The 25,498-nt window shown below is 34.1% G+C and overlaps 1 long non-coding RNA gene across 1 annotated transcript; it reads left to right on the top strand.

Moving 5' to 3' along the window:
• The first annotated feature begins 680 nt into the window (after nucleotides 1–680).
• On the top strand, nucleotides 681–16,510 carry LOC107848031. The gene is made up of 4 exons (XR_001667761.2): nucleotides 681–872; nucleotides 937–1,013; nucleotides 1,085–8,320; nucleotides 16,051–16,510. It is a non-coding gene; the product is annotated as an uncharacterized LOC107848031 (long non-coding RNA).
• Nucleotides 16,511–25,498: the final 8,988 nt, after the last annotated feature.

The raw sequence follows: 25,498 nt of genomic DNA, 5'->3' as shown, positions 1-25,498 counted from the left end.
TATTTTTCCCTTTTCCCTTTTAAAGAAAAATATAAAATAGATAAGAATGACACATAAAAAATAAAAGAAAACATGTAACTCAAATTCATCATCCCAAAATCCATAAAATGAAATTATGTCTTCGCTCCTTTTTCCCTTTGTTTGCCGTTTTTTCTCTCTTTTTTCCCTTCCCCACGTCTCTATTTCTTAGTTATTCATCTTTCAAAAAGAAAATAACTGTTTGTAAATCTCTTACCATAAATAATTTCTTTTCATCTAAGAATTATTGACTTTTAGTGAAATATGAATGGAAAATGGAGGGAAGAGTGAATTGTGGACTTTATAAAAAGGAGAAAGGAGCACTCTTATGCTTAAATATAGAAACACTCATTCATCTGGACAGTTGTTGACACTTAATTTTTCTCCAACATTTTCAAAATAAGCACTTTTATACTTCTTATTTGTTAAAGAGCACGAAGTTCAATTTTATCATATTTTTATTTAATTTAACACAAGTTATTGATAATTATTCTTTTCTGGAAAAATATTAGAATTTGTATCAATTTATTATTATTTTGTATTTTTTTAAACAAAATTTTGAATTTTATTGATTAATTAAGAAAATCAAATACACATCAAAGTCAACTGGCCCAAAATAAAAACAAACGACTAAACTAAAGAATCAAAAATCTAATTAATGGCCCAACCTGAAAACCCGGTTATATACCCTAAAAGCAAGGGTTTCCTAATTCAACCTTCATTTTCTTCTGCCCTTAACACCTGACTTCTGATGTTGCCGCTGCTATTCAATCACTAACTTTTGCTTCTTTTCCTCTGGATCATTAATGGTTTTGCTTTGGGAGATCCGATTTCTTGTGAATCAACTTTCAATAGTGAGTACTCTCTGTTTCTCTATCTCTTATTCGAATCCTGCACTAACCTATTATTTGTTTTCAGCTATGCTTTCTGGTGGTTGGATATGCTTATTTTTTTTTGCTGAAAGTCCCATCTTGGATGGGTATTAACTCTACTCGGTAAGAATACATCTTAGTTAGATATTGATTTAGCTCATTTTGCATTGATTCTAACTCCTTTGATGTTGTAGGTGGGTTCCTGATTGGGTGTATGGAAAGATAGTACTACCACCCTATAATTGAGATTTACCCTCCAGTTTATTGTTCCTGATGGTACCCCAGACTTTCCTATTTTTCTGAGTCCTTTTTGATCTCTGAAATAGATAGGCTAGCATTTCACTTGTTTAGGATCTTTATGTACTGTAAATATTTGTTAAGTGAAAACATTATGCTGTAGCCTTAGCCTACCCTACCCCTTATCCTCTTATAGGAGATACTCTCAAGTATGGGGTATTTAATTTTTCACTGTACATGATGCTTCTCCCTGCTGTGTCCATGCTGCTGATATGAATGAAACTACAGTCTCCTTTTATCTATTGCTAGATTTGGCACATAGTCTGCTAATTTATTGCTCTCTCTTAGGATGTGTTGAACCTTTATCTATTTTTCTACAAAGTTATTCCTTATCTCATGTATGATATTTGTGATGCTCCATGGACATGCCCACCCCCTTCTAGAACTTTTCTAATCAACATGGAATCTGTCTGAAAGATAGCCTTGTTATACTGTGTACATTTGCAATGATTACTTGCTGCTAACGTAGCTTTTGCCTCTGCTACTGTATTTGTTGTGTCTTCTATATTAATGCCTTGAGCATACATCAAGTTTCCTTTTTCATCTCTAAGGAAAAAATCAAAAGAGATCACCTCTAGCTGCCCTTTCAGTATTGTATTTGACTCATCCTACAGGTGGAAAGTCCCAATTAACTTTGAGCATTTTTACCTGTGGCTCAAATTCTTTTGCTTCTTCAGAATTCCTGGCCAATGTCCTTGAAACTCTTTATTAGGTCTTTTTATTCTGAGAAGCATATGTAAGTTTCTAACCACATTATGGATAACCCTTTGAGCTGACAACTTCTTCCCCTCATGCTTACTGGGATTTGTGAACTTCCATAGTTCCCATACTATAATGCTATGAATAGACTTATAGTATGATTTTAAACATTTTCTTACTCCAGCGATATTTGATCTTAAAAGAGCAAAAGTAGGATCAAGTCCTTTTAGCAATATTTGATCTTAAGAATATATGCGATTGTGTCTCTTGATTAGGATTTGGACAACACCAATATCTAGATGGACCTTTCACACCCTACCTTCTAATTCTGTCATCTATTGGCACTTTGAATTTCCACAAGCTCCACATAAGCAAAAAAAAATTTCAATGGTAATCCTTTGACCCACATCTATTTATATATCTTATTGGAACTGTATTTGTTCCTTATGTACTACCATACAATCCTCACAGTGAAATTCCCATCAGTGCTTAGCATCCAATAAGGTTTATCCTCAACTGCATCAGGGTATGATGGTTGCACATTTTTCACAATATGTGCTACCACTTCATTATTGAACAATTGACCCAAAATTTCCACATCCCAACTTTCATTTTTGGTTAAATGTATTATGGATTCATATGTATCATCCCATTCTCCTTTCTTTCCTGTGTAATTGTGGAGATGTCCCAAAATAGTCTAATTATCATGCCATATATTAGAATTTCCTTTTTTGGTATTCCACTATATTTGATGCTGGATCAAATCTGTAGCTTGTATCATTCTTTTCCAAACCTGAGACCCTCCCCTTTCTTTCTCCCATATTACCATGTTACAATGCTCTTTTTTGTAGTACTTGTTATTTATGTAATCACTCCATATTGACTTTTTGGTCCTGAAATTCCACTAAATTTTACAAAACAATGCTATAGATACATCTTGTAGTAATCGAAATCCCAACCCTCTTTTATTCTCTGATAAGCATAAACTCCTCCATTTTGTTCAATGCCTACTTTTTCCACCAATACAACTACTCTAGAAGAATTATGCCATCATTTGATGAATTTAATTTAGTACACTCTGAGGAGGATTCATAACTGATAAGCAATGAATAGGAATACTTTGAAGAACATACTTAATTAGTATTGCTTTTCCTTTACAGGACAACAACTTTTCTTTCCAAGCTTGCAGCTTTGAATTTATCCTTAGAATCATCTGATTATAAAAAATCTTCTGTTTCTCCTGTAGAAAATAGGACAACCTAAATATGTGAAAGGAAAATCCTTCCTTAATATACCTATTGCCACCTCTGCCAGAACTACATCACCCCCGACGCATTGTGATGCATGTATATAACACTTTTCTCTTTATTAATCCTTTGGCCTGATGCTGCTTCATACTTCTTCAGTGTCTCAACTATCAGTTTCATAGTTGTTGCTTTTGCCTTGCATAGAATAATCATATCATCCGCAAAAGCAAGATGATTAATAGTTGGACTACCTCTTGGCATACCAAACTTCTTAAATTCTTTTATCCTTAGAAGAGGATTAAGTGTTCTTGATAACACTTCAGAAGCTATTATAAATAAAGTAAGAGACAATGGATCTCCCTGCTTCAAACCTCTAGAAGAGCTGAAGAATCCTTTAGGCTGACCATTCAATAGAATAGAATACTAATTATTGATCAGCAACCTGTAGATCATATCAATTATTCTTTCACTGAATCCAATTTTTCTTAGAACCTGGATAAGAAAAGTCCATTCGACTCTATCATAAGCCTTCATCATGTCTAGTTTAATAACCAGATTAGAAGGTTTGCCCCTTTTCCCGATCTCTGTTAAAATTTCTTGGACCAGTAGAATGTTTTCTGCTATGCTTCTCCTTTCACAAAACCTGCTTACTCCTTGTAAATAATCTTTGGAAGAAAGCCTTTCATTCTTTCATGTATAATCCTTGAGAAAATTTTATTGACAAAATTTCTCATGGATATATGTCTTAAATCAGAAAAATTCTGGACCAACACCAAATTTGTTTTAGTTTTAAAATTTTGGTAAGTCTGCTCCACTAAAAAAATATTGGACCATTTTGAATATTTAATCCCCTACAATCTCCCAGGCATCCTGATAGAAGGCCCCTGTCATCCCAGCTAGTGCACATGCACTATTTCTATTCAACTCCATCACATCACTGCTACATAAACTTCTTCTTTGATTGGTATTTTGTGCATTTCTTCATTATCCTCATCTCCTATAACTATAGGAAAATCTTCTAATAAATCAAAGTTACTCTAAGTGGGTTGCTTCTGAAATTGGCTCTTATAGAAAAGCACTGCTTCAGTTGCTATTTCTTCTTTCTGTTCTAACCAATCCCCTTCTGAATTTTGTATTCTAGAAACTTTAAGCCTCTTCCTCCTACCATTAACGAAAATATGGAAACATTTAGTATTTCTCTTCCCATCATCAAACCATTCCATACCAGTTTTTTGCTTCTAAAATTTCTCTTCTCTATGCAAATATTTGATCAATTTTGCCTGAGCTTCATGAAGCTTCTGTTTATTTAACCTTGATGGATCCTTTTCAAATTGGAGTTTTTGCACCTTTATCATCTCATCCAAAGTTGCAATCTTCTAAAAAATATTACTAAAAGTTGCTTTGCTCCACTGGAAGATAACCCTTTTGACTTTTTTCATCTTAAACTGATAGAGTGCAAAGGGATTTCCTACAAAATCAACATTCCAGTTTTTCTTGATCACCTTTATAAATGAGTCTTCTTTTAACTAGAAATTCAAGAATCTAAAATATTTGACCACTTCTTCTATTTCATTTCTAAAGGTAATCAACATTGGTGCATGGTCTGAACCACTTCTTATTAGATGTTCCACTTAGATGGAAATTTTGATTGCATCAATTAGTTAGTCAAAACTCTATCCAACCTCTTGAAAATACAATTTTTATTAGTTCTGCCATTTTATAATATAAACTTACTACCTTTAAACCCCATGCCTGACAAATTACATATATTAATGTAATGATTGAAATCTCTAACTTCATCTTCTGTTACAGGAAGGCCCCTAATTTCTCTTCTTCATTAGAAATTACATTAAAGTCACCTCCCACTATCCATGGTTTTTGATAATCCATAGCTACTTCATACATCTGTTCCCATAATTGTATTCTTTCTTCTTAGGTACATTTAGCTTAGACAATTATTATGACAACATCCACTTCATAATTTTCAGCATAAACTCTCAGGGTAAGATATTGTTCCTCATCTCTCAGTACCTTTACTTCCATATATTTATCTAAAAAGTCCTATGTCTTACCATTCCTATTTACCATAACGTGTTTGAACCCTAGACTTCTTCTGTACACTTCCAACTCTTGGCTTTTCTGAAATGGTTCTGTCAACCCCAAAAAATAAAATTTGTATCTTCTTTGTAAACTAATAAGTCTTGTGAATACTTTTTGTGTATTCACTGATCTAATATTCAAAATCTGAGCATTCATGTTGATTTATTACTTTTAGAAGTGGTACTTCTTGTTTGCCTTGAAATATCTTGCTCAGCTAAGTATCTAGCTGTACCTTTCTTCTTCCTTTTTGAATGACTTTCTTTAGTTTATCAACATATTTAGGAGAGAAATCTCCTACCCCAGACACCTTTCTTATGTTGTTATCCATGTCAGTCAGGTCTTGAGTTCCCTTATCTTGAAGAGCCTTGCTATAAACCTCTGATTATATTGCTAATGGTAAAACATCAGCATTATCAACCTCTGATAAAACAAGCACATTTATTTCATCTGCCCTTTTCTCCTATTGTATATGTTGTATTTCTTTTATTTTCTTTTCTACGTTGTTTTGTTGTTCCATCTTTTTTGACTCATGTGTAGGTTTTGGTTATTCACATCTTTTGAATTTTCCACTAGGTTCTTCTTATCCTCCCGTGATGTAGTTGTATTAGTCTTTACACTTCCCTTATCTGAACTTTTTTTCTTTGCACTTCCATTATCTACATATTCCTTATTTGTATTATGTTGGAATTGGGATGATTTGCTAAAAGCTTGAGTTACCCAATCTTTAGTGCTCTCTTTCAAAATTATTCTCCAATTGCTTTCCTTTCTCTGCATGGCTATCTTCCTCTTCATTTTCCAATGTATCAAAGGGATTATTATCTGTGTATTCAATTTCTCCTTGAATATGACTATACCAATCCTTCTTATATTTGTTCTTTCTCTTTGTCATCCATTCTTGTTTGTGTTTGTTTGTGCCATTCCTGTTCAATCTTGCTTTTCTATTCTTTGTTCATTTACCTTATCTTCTGTCCCTTTAACAATTGTAGTCTCTTTTTGTTTCTCTTCTTGTTTCTTTTAAAAAAATTCAGGATATACATTCCAGCAGCTCTTCTAATTATGTCCTTGTAAACAACATTTCTACAATATTTTGGCATGTAGTCATACTGAATTTGTATCCACTTTGACTTGATTTCCCGAGTTATGTCATCTTCTTTATTAATTTTTACCCTATTTGGGAATTTTTCCACCAGGTTAACTTTAATTTTCAATTTAGCACAATTTGGTCTTATTTTATTTTTTGTCGCCAAATCAACTGTAACTGGTTTCCCTACTGCCGATGCAATAGAAAAAATTACATTTTTGGCAGAAAAAATTGTTAGAAGATCTTGTAATAAGATCAATGCAAACACCAATCGTAGTTTCAACTTTTGGCTCAAACCATGGATCCCATTTAAAAGTTATCATCTGCCAATACATCTTCTTAGTTTTTACATAAAATACTGTGGCTGATAGAATATGAATATAATATTCTAATGTTTATAATCTCTACAAAATACGTCTTGTATCCAATACTCTTATAGTACATGCACTCTTAATGCCACATTGACTAGGAATAATCCTCCTTAACTCACCAATATTAGGCTTACCATATGAAAACTTTCCTACTATTGCATATTGATGATTTTTGTGTATAATCAGTGCACCTATCTTAGATTTTTCCCATGTAATCGTAGGTTCCCTTTTATCATAATCACCATCTTAAGAGGAACAGAAGGTGTATATTGAACTTTAGTTTTAAGGAATTGAACATACTGGATTGTGGGTGAGGGACTTCTCACCATCTTAAGAGGAACAGAAGGTGTATATTGAACTTTAGTTTTAAGGAATTGAACATACTGGATTGTGGGTGAGGGATTTACTGGAGGTTGATTAATGTCAGGTTTTATTGCTAACAGAGTATATTCCTCCGCTGGGATAGGAGAGGTGCCAGCTACACTGTCCGGCGAAAATATTAGGGATAGAGGTTTTTAGGGATAGGGTTTTTCAGAGAGCATTTTTCCACTTCTCACTATGCCTGAACAAGAGTTGCTTACTATTGTATTTGTGTTTGAGAAATTTTGGTCTTACTTATTATTATCTTTAATTAATTTTGAGATTATCATTGATATTTGCACTGTCTTTTTATAAACAAATGTTATTTTAGTTTTGTTAAATTCTTATTTTGGTTCTCAATTGAGATCACATTCATATCTGGTATTAAATTTATTTTAATCATAACCCGTTATTTCATAAAAGACGAAGAAGATATTTTTTGCACAGGTAAGTTAAATATTCATAGTTTTGATCCTTGGATAGGATCAAATAGTCATGATTTTGAATAACTCATGATTTTGGATAACCTATGATTTGTGGTATTAAACACAGAATTTTGCTCTTAAGTGATTTTATTATGTCTATAAAACTAATCCACTCCCTTCATAATTAGTGGAAGTGGAAAATTTTAAATTAGGCAAAAACCTACAAATTCTCTTCTCCCTTTACATTTTTTGGCTTAGTAGCCGCCTCCCTCGCGTTTCACTTTTTCAGTGAGCAACTCCACCACAATGGAAATATTCCACCTCATACGACACCACCACAAATAATAATCACCGCCATAACCTCAACCTCTAACTCACCAAATAGTCTACTCTCTCCGCCGTTTATACTGGCATGTTGCCGGTGAAGCCATCTCCGGTGAACACCACCCTCCACCCGTTCTCCTCTTTCTCCTCTAACCCATCTCTATCGTGAAAGCTATTTTTGGCGATACCCACTACCCCAAACTACTTAAGAAACAAAAAATTCAAAAATAATTCGTTCAAACTCCAGCGAAACAATGCCATTAACGGCGAGCTCAGAGTTCACAAAACAAGCAACAACCAACCCAACAATAATAACCACGATGAGCCTCGTGTTGTCTTCTTTGATAAAAATGTGATGACCCATAATAAGACACCAGCGAGCTCTAAACTCTGATCTACGGCGAACTCTAATGGAAACAAAAAAGCCCCCAAAAGTTTCCGACTCTGGCGGAACATAACACATGACGAACAATCCGCTTTTCACTTTGTTTTTTTCATATCTGATTGAGAAAAATCTAAAGCTCAGGTAACCCTCTGTTTATTTTTGTTTGTCTATGTTTTCCTATGAATTCTTTTCTCTATTTTGTTTGTGTTTCAAATTAGGCCGGAGAAGTTTTAACTTCAATCAGCTATACTTTGCATTTTTTTACGCGTTTCACTTGAATTATTCTAATTTATTATTGTTAATTGTTTTTGATTTTGGATTGATCTAGTTATTTTGAGAATTTTTTGATATGGATTTTTTGATGAATAATTGGCCACAATTTTGTTTTGCCGATGACCTTCTTGGCTTCTCTAATTATTTTCTTGTTAGTTTTTCATTTGGTATAGTTTGTATGCTCTGTTCCATTGACTATTTTTTTCCTTTTGAATTAATTTTTTGCACTATTTTAATAACTATATTTCCTTTGTTTTGATTACATTATGTGATTCCTATTATTTTTGTATGGTCTGCTTTTATTTCTTATGTCATTGCTATTTGGATTCTCGACTAACTTCTGTTGCATTATTCTATTTTATCATTATGTCACTAATTATTGTTTGTTGTTGCTTTTAAATTTTATTTTATATAGTATTGATATCCTTACTTTTATTGCTATGGTGGATACTATTAAATAGACACAATTCGTATCATACTGCCAATGAAAGAATCTCTCGATCAGATTTTCGAGGCCTCTTCATTATAAAAGATAAATTTTATTTTGAGTTTCATTATTTTATTTCAAAGTTTAATACCTGATCAATGAATAAATTTTCATTGATTTTCAAGGCTTCCCATGTGTATAAGATGGATTTTACTTTTAGTTATTCATTTTGTTTAGCGGTAGGTAAAATATTAGGCTATTTTCGTTATTCATGATTTACTTCATTATTTGTGTATATTTTGTGTTTATTATAGACACAAAAATTTATTTTATCTCTTTCTTAATTGAAATAAAATGAGTTCAGCCAAGACCCACCTTTGTGAGTTTCGAAGGACGCCTAACACCTTTTCTTTGGAATAATCTGAACCCTTACTGGAATCTATTGGTTTAGCATATTATTTTTATTTAAATTAATTAATTAATTTTCTAGTTTTCCTAAAATTAGGTGGCAACTCTAAAATTTTCAAATAATTTATTAATTTATTTTTAAATCCTGAAGTTGCACCTTATTACAAAATAGGGATCACGACAAAGTGACGTCTCTGCTGAAGATATAAAGGTTCTAAGCATGATAAATTTATTTTTCAATTGAGGGGTATTAATATTTACATATTTTTATATTTCCTTGTTTATTTTGTTCAATGTTTGTATCATGTATTCTCTTTACATTATTTAGTTATATATTCATTATCTATTTAATTATATACATTGCCATTGTATTCATGACGTACCGATTCCCCCAAGAGGCAAAAAAAATTATATTAGGGACCTGCGACTATACATTTTTACGGTTATTTTATTTAGTGAAAAATTAAATTTCTCAAGATGATAAAATAATTAGCTGGGTCATCCGATACTTGTTATCGTCTCAATTTGTGAGAGTCCGCCAGGGTTCTCAGTTTTGGTTCAAATCCCACTTTATTACAATTAGGATTGAGCTAAACCAGCTCCCTTGTTCTAAGCATTATAACCAAGATACTCGGTACCTTAAGAGTACCAAGCTCATTAGTGAGACCACTTTAAATCGAAAAGGATCCTCGGTCTGAGAAAACATTCCTACCTTTATGTGTTTTAATTGAAGTATGTGATGTCAATTTTTATGGACCATTATCCCTCGAAGTTGAGAAATATTTGGATAGTTTATTTGTTTGAAGATCCTTGAGCCGGGGGTCTATCGGAAACAGCCTTTCTACTTCATCAGAGGTAGAGGTATGGACTGCGTACATCTTACCCCCCCAGACCCCACTAGGTGGGAATACACTGGGTTTGTTGTTGTTGTTGTTATTTGTTTGAAGATCTTCATCCGAAAGGAACTTGGATTTTTAAGAGGTCCAAGAAGCTCGAGATTGAAGAACTTTCCATAGCGACCTAGTTTAGGATAGTACCCCTATTTGGGACTGCTATTTATTTGTACATTCCCTTCACTTATTTTGCATCTCCATTTGGTTTATTCATAAATTTATATAAATATATTTTGGGGTAATGGAATGTTTCCAACGGCATACACATCCATCAATCGTTAGGCTTACCCTTGGCTAAAAAAATTGCATGTATATTGGGACACATTATACATTATTTGTGTTAAACGCTTCATATTTTCATCCATTTTTATCTACTTTTATGTTAATACACATGCTTTATTTTAAGCATTAGTTGTCCATTATTTCATTCTAAAAGTTTTTTGAACTATGTTTGAACTGATTCCTGGCTCAAGGGGATATGTAAGGGACTTGAAGGCTTGATCGTATTCATCATAATCTTTCCATATTATTTTTTCAATGGAAACTATGGCTTATTTTTTATGAAGGTCTTAAAAATTCTACAAGAGAAATTATTTTTCTACTGGTTGTATACAAGAGATTGTTGAAGCTAAAATAGGGGCAAAATGTTTGAGTCTTTTTCAAAATTCTACCCAAAGCAGTATCATGAAGTGCAAAAGAGTTCTTTGAATCCTAATCTGGGTAGAATTTTCGAGGAAGGACCTTAAAAATTCCACCAAGCTTACATTTCAAGATTTGCTGAGTTTACAAAAAGGATAACTACTCCATGAGGCAGTAATATCCAATCCGAAAGATAAATCAGGGGAGACTTTGACTATACTTCACACTATTTCATTTCTTTATAATTTTCATGACTTCCCTGCTTTCATTCTCTTCTTATCTCTTTGGAAGAAATCACCCTCGCTAATAGTTAGGGACGGTCACAATAATATTCACTTTTAGAAGATAGTTGGGGAACTCCCATAATATCTAAAAGTATTCTGGGAGAGAACATGACAATAGTTGCTCTCAAACAAAAACAACGTTCTACAATATGTCATCTAAGAAAATAACAAAGATAGTCAAAATAGTGAATGATCCCAAAAGCTATTGGGAGACGTTCTTTGGATAAAGACATTAGTTGACACTAAATATACAAGCCATCGCTCCGAGTTTATCTTTATCCTTGCATTACTTGTGTGTATGTATTTTATATTATACCTGCATGACCTACGCACTCCTGATTTTCATTTTTTGGGGAGAGATAAGTAGGCAACCCTCTTTGAGTTCAGTATCTTTTACTTTTTTAAAATAAACAAAAAGTATTTTTAGAATCATGCTTGTGACTTGGTTTATGCCAACGCGATTAGAAGCATGCAAATAATTAATATGATTGAGAATTTTGACTTTGTGGTAGCCCTTAGGTTAATTTTGTACCTCTCATTCATTTTTTGTGACACTCGATAAAAGTTCTCTTGTATGCATTCGATTCTAGAATAAAACCAACCTTATTATTTCATATGCATTGTTTGGTCAGTTTTAGATTATATTCAATTGCACTATGTAGTTGATCCAAAACTTGGCCGAAATATTTGTTGAGTCAAAATCCAAAGTAATATTTTTATTAGAAAAGGATCATAGGCCTTTGTTGATTCGTTTGTGCCTTTCCATGCCTACCAAATGACATTAAATCCTAGTATGTCCCTCTTTGAGCCCAAAGCCTCTTCCTTGGATAACTATATCTCAACTTTACCTATACGAGTGCTTAAATGTACTATCCCTATAACAACTAAATATATCATTACTAGGAAGCACCTCGATATTAGTATGGGGTACAGAGATTATCAAAATTATGATTGGAAACTTAGATGAGGAAACACAAGCTGAACTATGAAGGTTAAAAATATTAGGATTGAGCTAATGTCATCGTGCTATAGAAGCATTGCTATAGCAACGTGCAGGCCGCTATAGCGACATGATGCGACCTGAACCAATTTTTAAAATAAAGCTTATTTTATTTTTTTTCTTTAGTTAGAGAAAAGGATGCGTGGAGGCTCCAAAAACTCCTCTAAGGTTGTCTCTAAGCCATGGAACCATATATAAGGGAGATTAGGTTCGAATAAAGTAAACCCATGAAAATCTTGAGGATTCATGTCTGTATTCTCTTGCAAGGGGCCAAAATTTCTTCACACATTTGTAGCAGTGCTAGGCATCTTGATAAGATAAGATTAATTATGTAGTGTAGACCCGAGTTAAAAAAACATAAACTTCATGCAGATAGGTGGGGGATTTCATGATTAGACTTTCCGGCACAGTGCTTGGATGGCTAAAATTGGTTAAAAGTTGCGATAATGTAGACGAAGGTGGTTGTATTACTTATGTATCATGTTATGTTGTATTTTATCCTATAAATTGGGTGTTATATTATTGTAGATTCTTTTTAGGATGGTTTAAATTTTAAAATATCGGTCATTAGTCTAGATTCTTAAAGAAAATATTGATAATGTGTGGGTGTTGTTGAATTTTGAATAATCTAAAGTGGTAATAAGTAGCATCATTTAGGAGTGACGATTTAGGTGACATGTTTAGGGATCTAGATGGTAGTGTAGGTGATAGTTATGTAGTTTAATCCAACTTGTGATATATGCTCATGTTAACTATTCTATAGTATTGCTTGTTGATGCATGTTGTTAGGTATGATCACATTTCCCTAAACTTATATGTAAAACTTGTGAGTATTAAAAGTGTTGGTTTTTGAAATTTTCTTATGTGTTTTATTATGCAAATATATACTAAATTTTATTGTAGAATGTTCTGGTATTTGAGAATTCTCACGGGATGTTGGTGGAATAAGGTTGACAGACACTTGTATTTGTGTAATGATTGGTTCCGTTGTTACTAAAAATATCTGCAGTAAAGGTGTATGAATATAATTCATCATATGCATTAGGATCAATTCTTTAGTATCTGAGTGTGTTTGATATGTACTAAGGTCGTACAATACTTATAGCACAAAGTTATGTTAAAAGTGTCCTTACCAATTTAGTTTTGAGCTAATTTTAAATTAAGATCAACATCAAACAAGCTCTAATCCTAGAATATAAGGAGTTAGCAGTCCTAATACCAACCGAATTAAATATATATGATCCTTCTTTCCAACTTAACTGACCATTTTCCAATCCACTTCCTGAGTAAAAAGTTATGACTATTTTACAAAAGACTGTTCGTGCTAAAAAAGTTAGGACGCTATAGTAGTAAGGTCACTGTACCGATTGTATGTCTCTATAGTGAAGGTACAAAAGTTTATAACCTATTTTGGATGGATTTCATCCCTCAAACCCCAAAATTTTATTCTTAAGCCCTAGAAGGACAAATTTCTCTGTTTACGGATAGAAATTCTTCATTGAGGTAAGTTCTTCCGCCATCTTCTTTATTTTTCAATCCTTTAATATCCTAGAATTATTATAACAATCTTTAATGATGAAATTCTTGGGGATTTTATTCTAACTTCATGATATTTTGAAAAAAAACTATGAGTTGAGTTAATATCACCTAAAATCTCTTCTAAATTGTTAATTAACAATCCTAGCATGAATTAGTGATTGTAAAACATGATAATTGATAGTTAAGGACCTTGAATTCAATAAAGGTGCAACCTTTTCCCCAAAAACTCCATTAATGGGGTTGTGTTAAGATTAAATGAACTATTTTAATGACTAATTGACCCTTAGGTAATGTTGTAGATCGTAAATGAGGGTAAAATTAGTAAGTTTGAATTTTTCAAATTTTTTGTTTGAAAAGTAATTTATTAATTATTTTTATAATTGTTATTATTAGATGATTTAGCCTTTGAAAACATAAATAAGAAGGAAGATCATCCATGACATGGCTTACCTTTGAATTCCCAAAATTTTTGTTTGAAAAATAATTTATTAATTACTTTTATAATTATTATTATTAGATGATTTAACCTTCAAAAACATAAATAAGAAGGAAGATCATCCATGACATGGCTTACTTATTGCAGTAAATTGGCACCAGGTAGGTTATAGCCTATATGTAGTAGACTGTGGTTAGTAATCGTATTCATAATATAGATTTGACATGGAAAATCATGCTTATGCTCACAAGCATGAAGTTTGGAAGGATAAAACATGAATTTAATATAATAAGGACCTAATTGTGTTTTGATATGTTAATGTATGAATCCATGATGGATTTTTTGTATTTGTATGACTTTAAGGTGGATTGTAATATGAATTATGTAAATATAGATGACAATGAGAAGTTGTGAGCTCATAATCTTCTTGTCTAGCCTAATTGCCATAAGAGGGTGAAGTTGGTATTATGTATGGTTGGAATATGAGAAATCTTGCTTAAGGTTATTATTGGGGACTAATTATGGTATAAGGAGGTAATGACTTAACTTAAGGGCCTAAGGTCAAGTTGGGCTAAGGGTTAGGATGTAAAAGATATAAAGGTGTAAGACTAAAAGTATATTGTAAGTTAAATGGAGTTGAATGATTGGCTAATAGAGTAGGTCTTGAACCAAGTAATGACTTAAATGTAAGAGTTTCTAGATAATAGTGGAATCCCTAGTTTTGGTATGAACAAAGAGGTATTGGATTAATGAATGAATTACTATATTTTAGACTCCATTTGGTTGAATGTGCGCTCCTAAAATGACTACTTGAATTTATGAATAGGACTTGATAATGCTTACTTGAATAAGCCGGGGATTGGTCTTTGAACATGCTATAATTGATGAAACCAATGATTTATATCTACTTGTGATTTAGTGTGTTAAAGTATGATTATTGTTTACATGTATTGATTAACTTGAGTTGACCATGTATTTTAGTGGTTGTCTATTGTTGTAATGAATACTTAACGAATGAAATTGATAAATGATATCCTAAGTATTAATAACATATAATGAGGTTATATTGATGGCTTATTGATTGTACAAATATGATTGCTTATTCTCATTGTGGTTGTTGTTGTTGTGATATTGGTTATTATTATGGGATGTAATAGAATTTTTTAATCTTCACGGAATTAGTTGATATGATTCATTGGTTAGATCGTTTCCTACACTAATACAGTACATGCATATGAGCTTATCCCCTGTAGGTCATGACTAGTGGGCAACCATAAGACCCTTCGCATGTATTTACAAGGTATGTATGAGCGTGATGATTCCTTGAGTAGACTAGGTATATGATTATTATTATTTTTTCTATTTATATTGGCCTCGTGGGCCAAGTTATATTATGATTGTTGTTGTGGGTTCCTTGAGTGAACCAAATTATGATGCCCCTTGGTATATTTGGGATTTTTGTATGGTCCGGTTACTTGTCATATATTTTAGGATTCTTGTTGTTAGAGTCATGATTTTTTACTTAGATATTGTATGGTCAGGGTTTGACTTGACTTATATTCTCTTGACTAAAGTTGTATAGTTACTTGAAAAGGATAAGTGTCATAAACTTAGGGTATTTATCATTATGTATGTTCATAGTCATATTTGTTATAAGGTGATGATTATTAATTGCCATGATTAATAACTAGTGAGATCAAACAAGTGAGAGTTAGGATGGATGAAACTTGATGTGAAGGTGATGAATGATCAATGAAAATAAGAATGGAAATACTCTTAGTTAAAATAAGGGATAAAGATAACATAAACGGGTGAAAGTGTTATGAATTAAATTATTATATAAGTTGTCATGTTTTCTTTTAATTATTTATATATTGTCTTTACATGATCTAATCCTGGTCGGCCGATGATATCTACCAAAATGTATTATTTGTATTGATACTACTCTTGCTATACCCTTGTTGGGGTATAGTCTTTTGCAGGAATCAGTGTTGGTTTCATGGTTGTTGCAGATAACTATCCTTCAATAGCGTCTGCTCCTCTCATTTATGGTGGAGATTGTTTCCAGTCTTATCGTTCTTGATTTAGAAGCTCTTACACTTGTTTGGGGCTAGATCCTTGGGTAGTTTACTTTTTTCATAGATTTTATTTTAGGCTTGTAAAAATCAATTGTAATAAGGATTTGATATTTTGTTACTTATCTTATGACTTCTTTATATCATGTTGAAAGGGGTGGCAAGAGGTTTTCTTGTCTAGGTGGATTAGAATAGGTGCCCTTATGATTCGATAAATTGGGTCGTGATAGTCTGGGATTTAGTACATGGACAGAAAATATCCCATGTAGGTCATGACCCTTGGCATGTATGTACAAGGTAAAGGTTAATTTGAGGATTCCATGAGTGAATTGGAAAAGTATTTATATTGTTGTTTTACTGTGATGATTAACTTGACTTTACTCGATTTGACTTCACTTTACTTGGTTGGCATATCTGTTGACCTCTTTTGACGTGCTTCTAAGGTTACTGAAAGTACTCTGAGTATTACTTGTTGCATTAAAGTTGTAAGTTTTTGATTTAGTCTGAGTTAATGACTTGAGGTCTTGTTGACGACTTGGTTGACGGGATGGGTTTTCCCTATGGATCGCGGGCTTGATTTATTAAGGTCTTGACATGGTTTAAGCTCACCTTAGATGCAGTTGTTTCTTTATGATTCATTATAGTCCTTGGTATGTTAGGCTAGGCTTAGTGGTTCAGAGGAGTAAGGTTTTAAAGGTAAGAGCAGTATCTTGAGGTTCATAACTAAAAGGTTTAGTGGGAAGTAAGTGGATCAATTTAGGGATAGAGAAGGTAAGGCTAAGTGATTATTAAGTATAAATAATGGGCAACCAGGGTGACGAAATCCTGGTATTGTGAATGTTAAGATGCATGTCCTCTATTGAATTTTTACTTTATGCTTGTATATCTATTTTTAGTAGATCGATGAGGCTTACCAGTACATGTGGTTTGTATTGATACTACTCTTGCTATATCCTTTTTGTAGTATAGTCTTTTATAGGAATTAGTGTTGGTTTCATGATCGTCGTGGATGGTGATCCTTCAACAACTTCTACTCCTCTTGTTCATGGTGGAAGTTGTGTCCAGCTTTAACTTTTTCCTTAGTAGCTCTTACACCTGTTTAGACTAGGTCATTCAGGTAGTTTATATCTTCCACATAAATTTATTATAACTAATCATAATAAGTTGTTTATTTGTTATTTAATATAGACTTCCACTTAATTTTACAAAGAGTGGAAATGGGTTCTCCTATCTAGGCAGATTAGAATAGGTTCTCTCATAATCTGATAATTTATGTTATGAAATCCCTCTCTTGGCATGGCCTTCTTGAGGCACTGAGCATGTACAAATTTTGGAAGAAGATTCAAGTTTGAAGCTACCAAAGGTAAAATTTGAAAAGACCCTGAGAGTCAAGGATACAAAAATGACTTCAAAGAATAGAAAGAGAATCGGAAACACTTCCAAAGGATTAAGTCAAGCCAAGGTAAATTCCCAAATAAAGAAAGGGGAACGCTCCAAACAAAAGAGGAGAAACTTCACAAGAAACAAAAGAATCAAAATTCTCCAGCATGTAATGACTTAAAAGAAGTCAAATAAGGAAAGGGACAACAAAGAAGATCAAGCTCCACGATGCAACAATCATTAAAAACACAAGTTTAGTTTGATGCTCAAGGAGGGATTAAGTCACTTTCATCCCAAATAAATATCCTACCACTCCCTAATCCTAAATTATAAGCCAATAGCAAGACCTACATGATCTCATTCCAGATGTTTTCACATTAGTGGAGACTTACATAAGGGCCAAGACTATGGTGTCATGACCCAACCTACCTACCGAATCGTGAGGGTATCTACTCTAATCTACCAATATAGAAGAACCCCTTACCACTGTTAAACATAACATGAGGAAGTCTTTATTAATCAAAAGTAATCAGTCATTATTACATAATTTAGGAAATTAATATTGAAGTAAACTATCCTAGGACATAGTCTAAATAGGTACAAGAGCTGCTAAGAGAAAAGTATGCAGGACACAGCTCCCGATATTAAGAAAGTGAGAGCTATTGGAGGATCACTACCACAATAGATAATAAACCATCACTAAGTTCTGCAAAACACGATACCCTGTAGAGGGTATAGTAAGCATAGCTTCAGTACAAATAATACGTAATGGTAAGACTCATTGATTGACTTAAATCCAATTACACAAATATAACATAAATATTCAAAAGGAAACATGAATGTGCTTAACCCATTACCAAACCCTAAAGGTGCCCTTTCACCCAATTACTAACCTATGTAAATTCTAAGATATCACTCCATCTTTCTTCCACGACCCTACCACTTTAGACCACCAAGCTTGACTGTACACCTAGGGTCGACATAACTTCTAAAGGGCAACTAACACATGGGAAAATCCCGAGACCTTTGTCAAGGACCTAAAATGTCACCTATCATACCTAGGGAAGGCCCACTTAGGCATATGACCTACCCATTCTGATCCACAGTCATTAGACCGAGTTCACCCTATAACTACATACGTCCCCATCCTATCCCACTATACATAGAAGTCTTTAATCAGTCCTAAGTTCATGTGGAATTTCACTGCCAAAGATAACCAAATAAGTTATCCCTAATAATAAATAAGTATTACCTAATAAGAAATAAGGATTAAGTCATAAGAGATTCACACTTATCTAAACTATAATGCCCCAGGTTATCCTATACACGAGTCGACATACACTTAGTATACAAGTAACAAACAATAGTTAGCAATAGAATTACAAGTCAACCATAAAACACCAAGTTATGTTCAATCAAGAAGAGTCAATATATGTAAATAATTATACAATTAAATAACAACTAATTCCACAAACCTTACTCCAACCATATCCTACATAAGACAAGTACCCGGATCATAAAATATTCTAATTATGTACAAATATACTAAGCATATAAGCATAGTTTCTGGTTCACTCATGGAACCCTCAAACTCACTTGGCCCTCATACATACATGCTATGGGTGATGCATCCACCCTCTATACATGTTACAACTCAAACTACCCCTAGTCGTAACACAATGCTTAGAGTCATAGGAGTCCCAAGCTAACCCATGGCCTGGCATGACACTATGAATACTAAAAATAACTGATAAAAACACTTATACAAAAGTCAAACTAAATGTTAAAATAAATATTCTAAATAAAACCACCAACAATATCTATATGTAAGACCACAAACTGAATATCTAATTATATGTCTGAAAGCCACTACTAAGGTGAGTTACTGGGATAAGTCCCTATCTAACTCTAATTTTTTTAGAATTGAAGTACGACAAAAACAAAATTAAATACTGATATTAGTTCACGAATGATGAGGATTCACCAAAATACTACTATTGATGCGGTAGGAGGGTATACGAAGCTCGATCTGGGTATTGAGCATCACAACCTATATTATGAGACAATGTAAAATAAATAAAGTATTCGATCAATACTTTGAATGTAATAAATCTATGAGATAGGAAATAACTAATATAGGCCAAACATGATGCATGTAACATGATAAACTAATTCATGACCAAGTAATGAACATGCATTATATAATAAACTAAATACCCAAATACAAAGTCATACAAATAGATGAATTCAAACTATAGGCTATGGACTATGGGAGCTACTAATAATAGACATACCCCAATCTTAGCTAACTAGGGTCCAACCCATAAGCCCAGCTATAAGGGTATGAATATTGACTAACATGGATCCAGTAAACTAATGTCCAAAAGGACTAAGTTATCAAGCCTGGTCTGATGGATGTCGCCTTAGAACCATGATGGTACCGTAGTTTAGAGACTTAGGGACTTCTACTAAAGGTCTCCACCTAACTAATGGGAGATCCTTTATCCCTGGTCTGCTCAGTGCCAAGTGCTACTCCCAACTAAATGACACTGACAAGTACAATGTTCAATGATAATATTAATAATCTAAAGACTAAAAATAAATATATTATCTGGGTTTATCTCAGAACAACTTTTCAACCTACACCGACGATCAGTCAAAGTGGACTATTTAGGTTTTGGAGGATATGATTAATGGTTGTATTATGGACTCTGGAGGTTAATGGGAGTATCAATTAACCTTGGTGAAGTTTGCATATAATAATAGTTACTATTCTAGCATTGAGATGGCACCCTTCGAGGCCTTATATGGTAGGCATTGTCGCTCTATGGTTTATTAGTTTGAGGTTTCTGAGATTAGACCTCAAGGTACGAGCCTTCTTTGCAAATATTTGGATAGATTTTGGGTCATTCAAGATAGACTTCAAGTGACTCAAAGTAAGAAGAAGTACTATGCAGACTGTAGACTTCATGCCTTTAGATTTAATTTTAATGATCATGTCTTACTTCAGGTATCGCTCATGAAGGGCGTGATGAGGCTTGGGAAGATAAGTAAGCTTAGCCCCAGGTATATTGGGCCATTTGAGATTCTTTAAACTATTGTGGGTGTAGCTTATGAGTTAGCATTACCCCTAAATCTTTCAGCTGTTCATCAAGTTCTTATGTATCTATATTATGATGTTATATTTCAATGAGTCTCATGTTATTTGTTGGGACATAGTGCAGTTAGATGAGAGGTTATCTTTTGTTGAGGAGCCAACTCATTTTTAGCCTAGGATCTTAGGTTATTGCACTCTAGAGATATTTCGATGGTTAAGGTCCAATAGAGACACAATCTATAGATAAGTCTACTTAGGTGGTCGAGCCAAACATGTATAGTAGTTATCCCCATCTTCGTGCTGATTCAGGTATTTTTCTTACGTTTAGTTCGAGGATGAACTAGATTCTTAGTGGTGGATATTATAAGGACTTGATTCTACAAACTTTCCACTTTTATGTGTTGAAACTTTTTCCCCTTCCCATGGTTGTTATGTGTCATTTCTTGGGTGTGGGGATGGTTGACATGGTTCCCAATGTAATTCAAAATAATATGAACAAGTTTATGGTTTTTAGAGGGTGAAAAGGCCTTATAGTTGACTTTGGTCAACATTTGTTATCTATGCATCAGATTACAAAATGGACTGCACCAGCAAATCTAAAATGTTGATTTTAGGTTGGTAGCATCGTTGGTTCAATTTTATGGATTTTGGATCTTATTTCAACCTTTGGTTAAAAAAATTATGAAATTGAGTCTGGGAGTTTAATTTTGTCAAAGCAACCTCTTTTTAAAAATCTGATATTGCCATTTAGTTTAGAATATCGAATTTAGTCAAGTAGCATATTTCATTTACCATTATGGGATTTCAAATGAATCCCGAGGGCTTAATCTACATCTTTTAAATTTCACAAAGTTCCTGATGCAACTGTATATGGTGTGGCCACTTATGCGGACAAAGGACCACTAAAGCGGTAGCTGCCTAAGCGGCCTAGGAAACACATTAGCAGACCCTTCTACCCAAGCAATTATTGCTAAAGTGGATGATTGACCGCTTTGGCAGTCGCTGCTTTAGCGGTAGGGGACCTGAAACACCTAGGCTTTGAACCATGAGAAGAACATCACTATTTGATGTCTTTGAGTTGGGTACGACTAGGGACTGGAGTCGTACCCATGGATACGGGTTGTACCCACCATGTCCTCCCCCTAGGGTACGATTACTTAGGGAGACGTATGGGGGAGCCATACTCCTGGACGGGGTCATTTTCCAGCTTTCAACTAAGGGCCTTGTGGTAATTTACCATGCCTAAAATCCTAAGTCCCTTCACTATATAAGGTATTTTATCCTAAGCCCTTATTTACAAAACTCAAACCCTCCAAAACACTCTAAAGGTTCTTAAAACAAGATTGAAGGATAGGGTTTAGAGGGTGATCATTAAGAGGTAAAGGGAAGTCAAGTTCTTGCTGATTCATCTTGTTTAAAGAATGTATCTATTTCCCTTTCTTAAATAACTTTAAAACCCATTTATTTCACACTAGTATAAGTAAGTGTACATGGTGGTTTTGAAATCAAATGTAAAGGGTTTTGTTGCTAAATGATGAACAATGATGATTCCTACTTAGACTTGTGTTTATTCATGTTATTGAAGATGATTTGCATATGTAGATGCTTGTTGTATGCTGTTGAATATGTGGTTTATGAATAACCCTAATCTTGATGGTCTACCATGAAATTGGCATTGGTAAAGGCATGAACACAAGGTTCTTGTGAAAATGTCTAAGATGTCTAGTAAGATGATGATAATGCTTTGAACTAGGGCAATGACCCAATATGTATGAATGCTTTATAAATGATAATTGAAGGTAAAATAATCCATGTATTGTGTAATTGATGACCTTGATGGTTTGATAATTAAGAAGGGGGTTAAAGTCCCTATCATGAAAATAAACGTGAATTATGTGTGGGACTAAATTATGGTATAGAATTGCTAATGAAATATGAATGGCTTGTAAAGGTCTTAAGGACCATAGTTTGAATTGTATGAGGAGTTGAATTAAGGAATTGACCTATTGAAATGGTTGAGTAATGAAGGCTCTCATGAGGACCATGTGGTCATGTATGATGTCGAATTGGCTAGATAGGTTAAAGTCCTTATGTGAGGAATTGATTGTATGTGGATGCATGGACAAAGGGTTAGAGTCCTAATGTTGACTAATGATAGTCATAATGGATTGAGGTTAAAGTCCCTTGCCTAATGAAATTGCTTGTGGTTAAAGTCCCTTGCATAATGAGATCTCATGAGGTCAAAGTGCCTCGCTAAATGAATTGGCTTGGGGTTAGAGTCCCTTATCTAATGTGGTATGAGGTTAAATTACCTTCCCAAATGTGTGAGACTGTGGTTAGATTCCTTTGCTTGAATGAATATGCTTGAGCGGTTAGAGTCCCTCACTTATATGAATGTGTGAGTGGTTAGAGTCCCTCACTTGAATGGATGTGTATGTGGTTAGAGTCCCTTACTTGATGATATATGAATATGGTTATAGTCCTATGCCTAATGAGAATTGCTTGAATATATAAGTGTGGAAAGTTGGAGTCTTCTATTGCATGTATGATGAATGAGTTCTTCCAAAGTGTTGATAAGACTTGTCCCCTTGATTAGCATATGATACGTCTATATGTGTGGATAAGGTTATGAATGTGATTGACTATGATATATTAACTTGTTGTTGAATGATGATGCTATTTTAGCCTTATCCATAAGTTACATGCTAGCATTCCAACCGCTAACCATCTCTAGGCACTACGTCCCCACACGACATAGGGGCTAGAGCATCTTCTTCTCTTCCTGCACAGTGATTAGACGATCAAAACTGTTTGTGCATTGAATTTAGAGGATTGAGCTTTCTTTCTTCGGAATACATTCATCCTTGGTCACCTATCTTTGGACTTAGTTTATATTTGGCTTGGTTTGGCTATCATCTGGGGCTTGTACCGAGATTTACATTTCTAATTTTGGTTTATAGAAGTATTGTGGATGACTGTGGACTTGGTTACTTTTGTTAGTGATGAATGTAATGAAGTGTTTAGATTTGTTTAAGCTATGACGTGTAGTCTGGTTTCTGCTATCTCATTATATGGTTGGGATTTGCCCGACCTGTGTGATTGATGTGATAATTGTGCTGGGGTGTCGAGGCAACCTATGGTTCATGTGGGCTTTAGGTGCCCGTATGACACGGTCCAGTTTTGGGTCATGTCAACTTGGTATCAGAGCCTAGGTTCATGGTCATTTGGGTGTCCACAATATCATGTCGAGTAGAGTCTCTTTTATGGGTATGAAATGTGCCACACTTATAAAAGAGGAGCTATGAGATATTTTAGGAAATGTTTCCTATGGAGTCTAAGGTCTTAAATTCCTCTGATTTCTATTTTCTATCTTTCAGATCATGCCTTTAAGGAGACCTGAGGCTCAAGCAAACCCTTTTGAGGGCTTTATGGATGAAGATCGTCCAACTTCTGGAGTTCGTACCCGGGATAGGGCTACGGCATCTGACCATATTCGTGGGGTTCCACCTTCCCCCACAATCCTCAACTATAAGAGGTGCCCTCCTATTCCATCACCTCAGAGGGATGCTACTAATGTTGAGTTTCATCGCTCTATCATCCTCTTGACTCAATTAGTAGCCTCTCAATCGGAGCATGGTGATCTGGCTACCATTTCTTCTGAGGACACAAAAATTGGCCAATTTATGAGATTGAGCCCTCTTATGTTCTCCGGTATGAAGAAAAGAAATCATCAAAATTCTGCAATATGTAAAGACTTAAAAGAAGTCGAATACGGAAAGGGACAACAAAGAAAATCAAGCACTAAAATGCACAAGTTTAGTTTGATGCTCAAGGAGGGATTAAGTCACTTTTATCCTAGATTGAATGTCCTACCATTACCTAAGCCTACATTATAAGCCAATAACAAGACCTACATGATCCTATTCCAGATGTTCTCACATTAGTGGAGACTTACATAATGGCCAAGCCTATGATGTCACGACCCAACCTACCAGATTGTGAGGGAACCTACTCTAATCCACCTAGATAGGAGAACCCTTTACCAATCACTTATCATAACATGAAGAAGTCCTTATTTATCAAAATAAATCAACCATTGTTACATAATTTAGGAAATTAATACGTAAGTAAACTATCTTAGGACCTATTTTAAATAGGTACAAAAGCTGCTATGAGAAAAGTACTTGTCACAACTTCCACCAAGAGTGAGAAAGTAGGAACTGTCAGAGGATCACTACTGCAATATCCAAGAAACCATCACTGATTCGTACAAAACACTATAGCCCAAAGAGGGTATAGTCAGCATAACATCAGTACAAACCACACGTATTGGTAAACCTCATCGATTGACTTAAATCAAATTACATAAATATAACATAAATATTCAAAAGGCAACGTGCATTTTCTCAACCTATTAACCTACCCCAAAGTTTCCCTTCTATCCCCTCAGTTACCTTTATTTGTAAAACTCAAGATACCACTCCATATCTCTTCCATGACCGTACCACTCTGGACCACTAAGCCTGGCCTTACACCGAAGGTCGACATAAATCCTAAAGGACAACTACCACAAGGAAAAATCTCTAGACTTAGGTCAAGAACCTAACAAGTCACCTATCATACTTGGGGAAGGCCCCCTTGGGCATATTACCTGCCCACTCGACTCCAGTCATCAGACTAAATTCTTCTTATAATTAATACATCCCATTCTATCCTACTATACATAGAACTCTTTACTATGTCATAAATTTATTTGGACTTTCACCATCCATGGTAACCTAATAAATCAACCTTAATAAGAAATAAGGATTAAGTCATAAGCAGTCTACATATAACTAAACTATAATGTCCCCGATTATCCCATACTC

The sequence above is a fragment of the Capsicum annuum genome, chromosome 11 (assembly GCF_002878395.1).
Source record: "Capsicum annuum cultivar UCD-10X-F1 chromosome 11, UCD10Xv1.1, whole genome shotgun sequence".
Classification (NCBI taxonomy): domain Eukaryota; kingdom Viridiplantae; phylum Streptophyta; class Magnoliopsida; order Solanales; family Solanaceae; genus Capsicum; species Capsicum annuum.
Note: the sequence above shows the minus strand (reverse complement) of the source record. Positions and strands in the feature narration are given on the sequence as shown.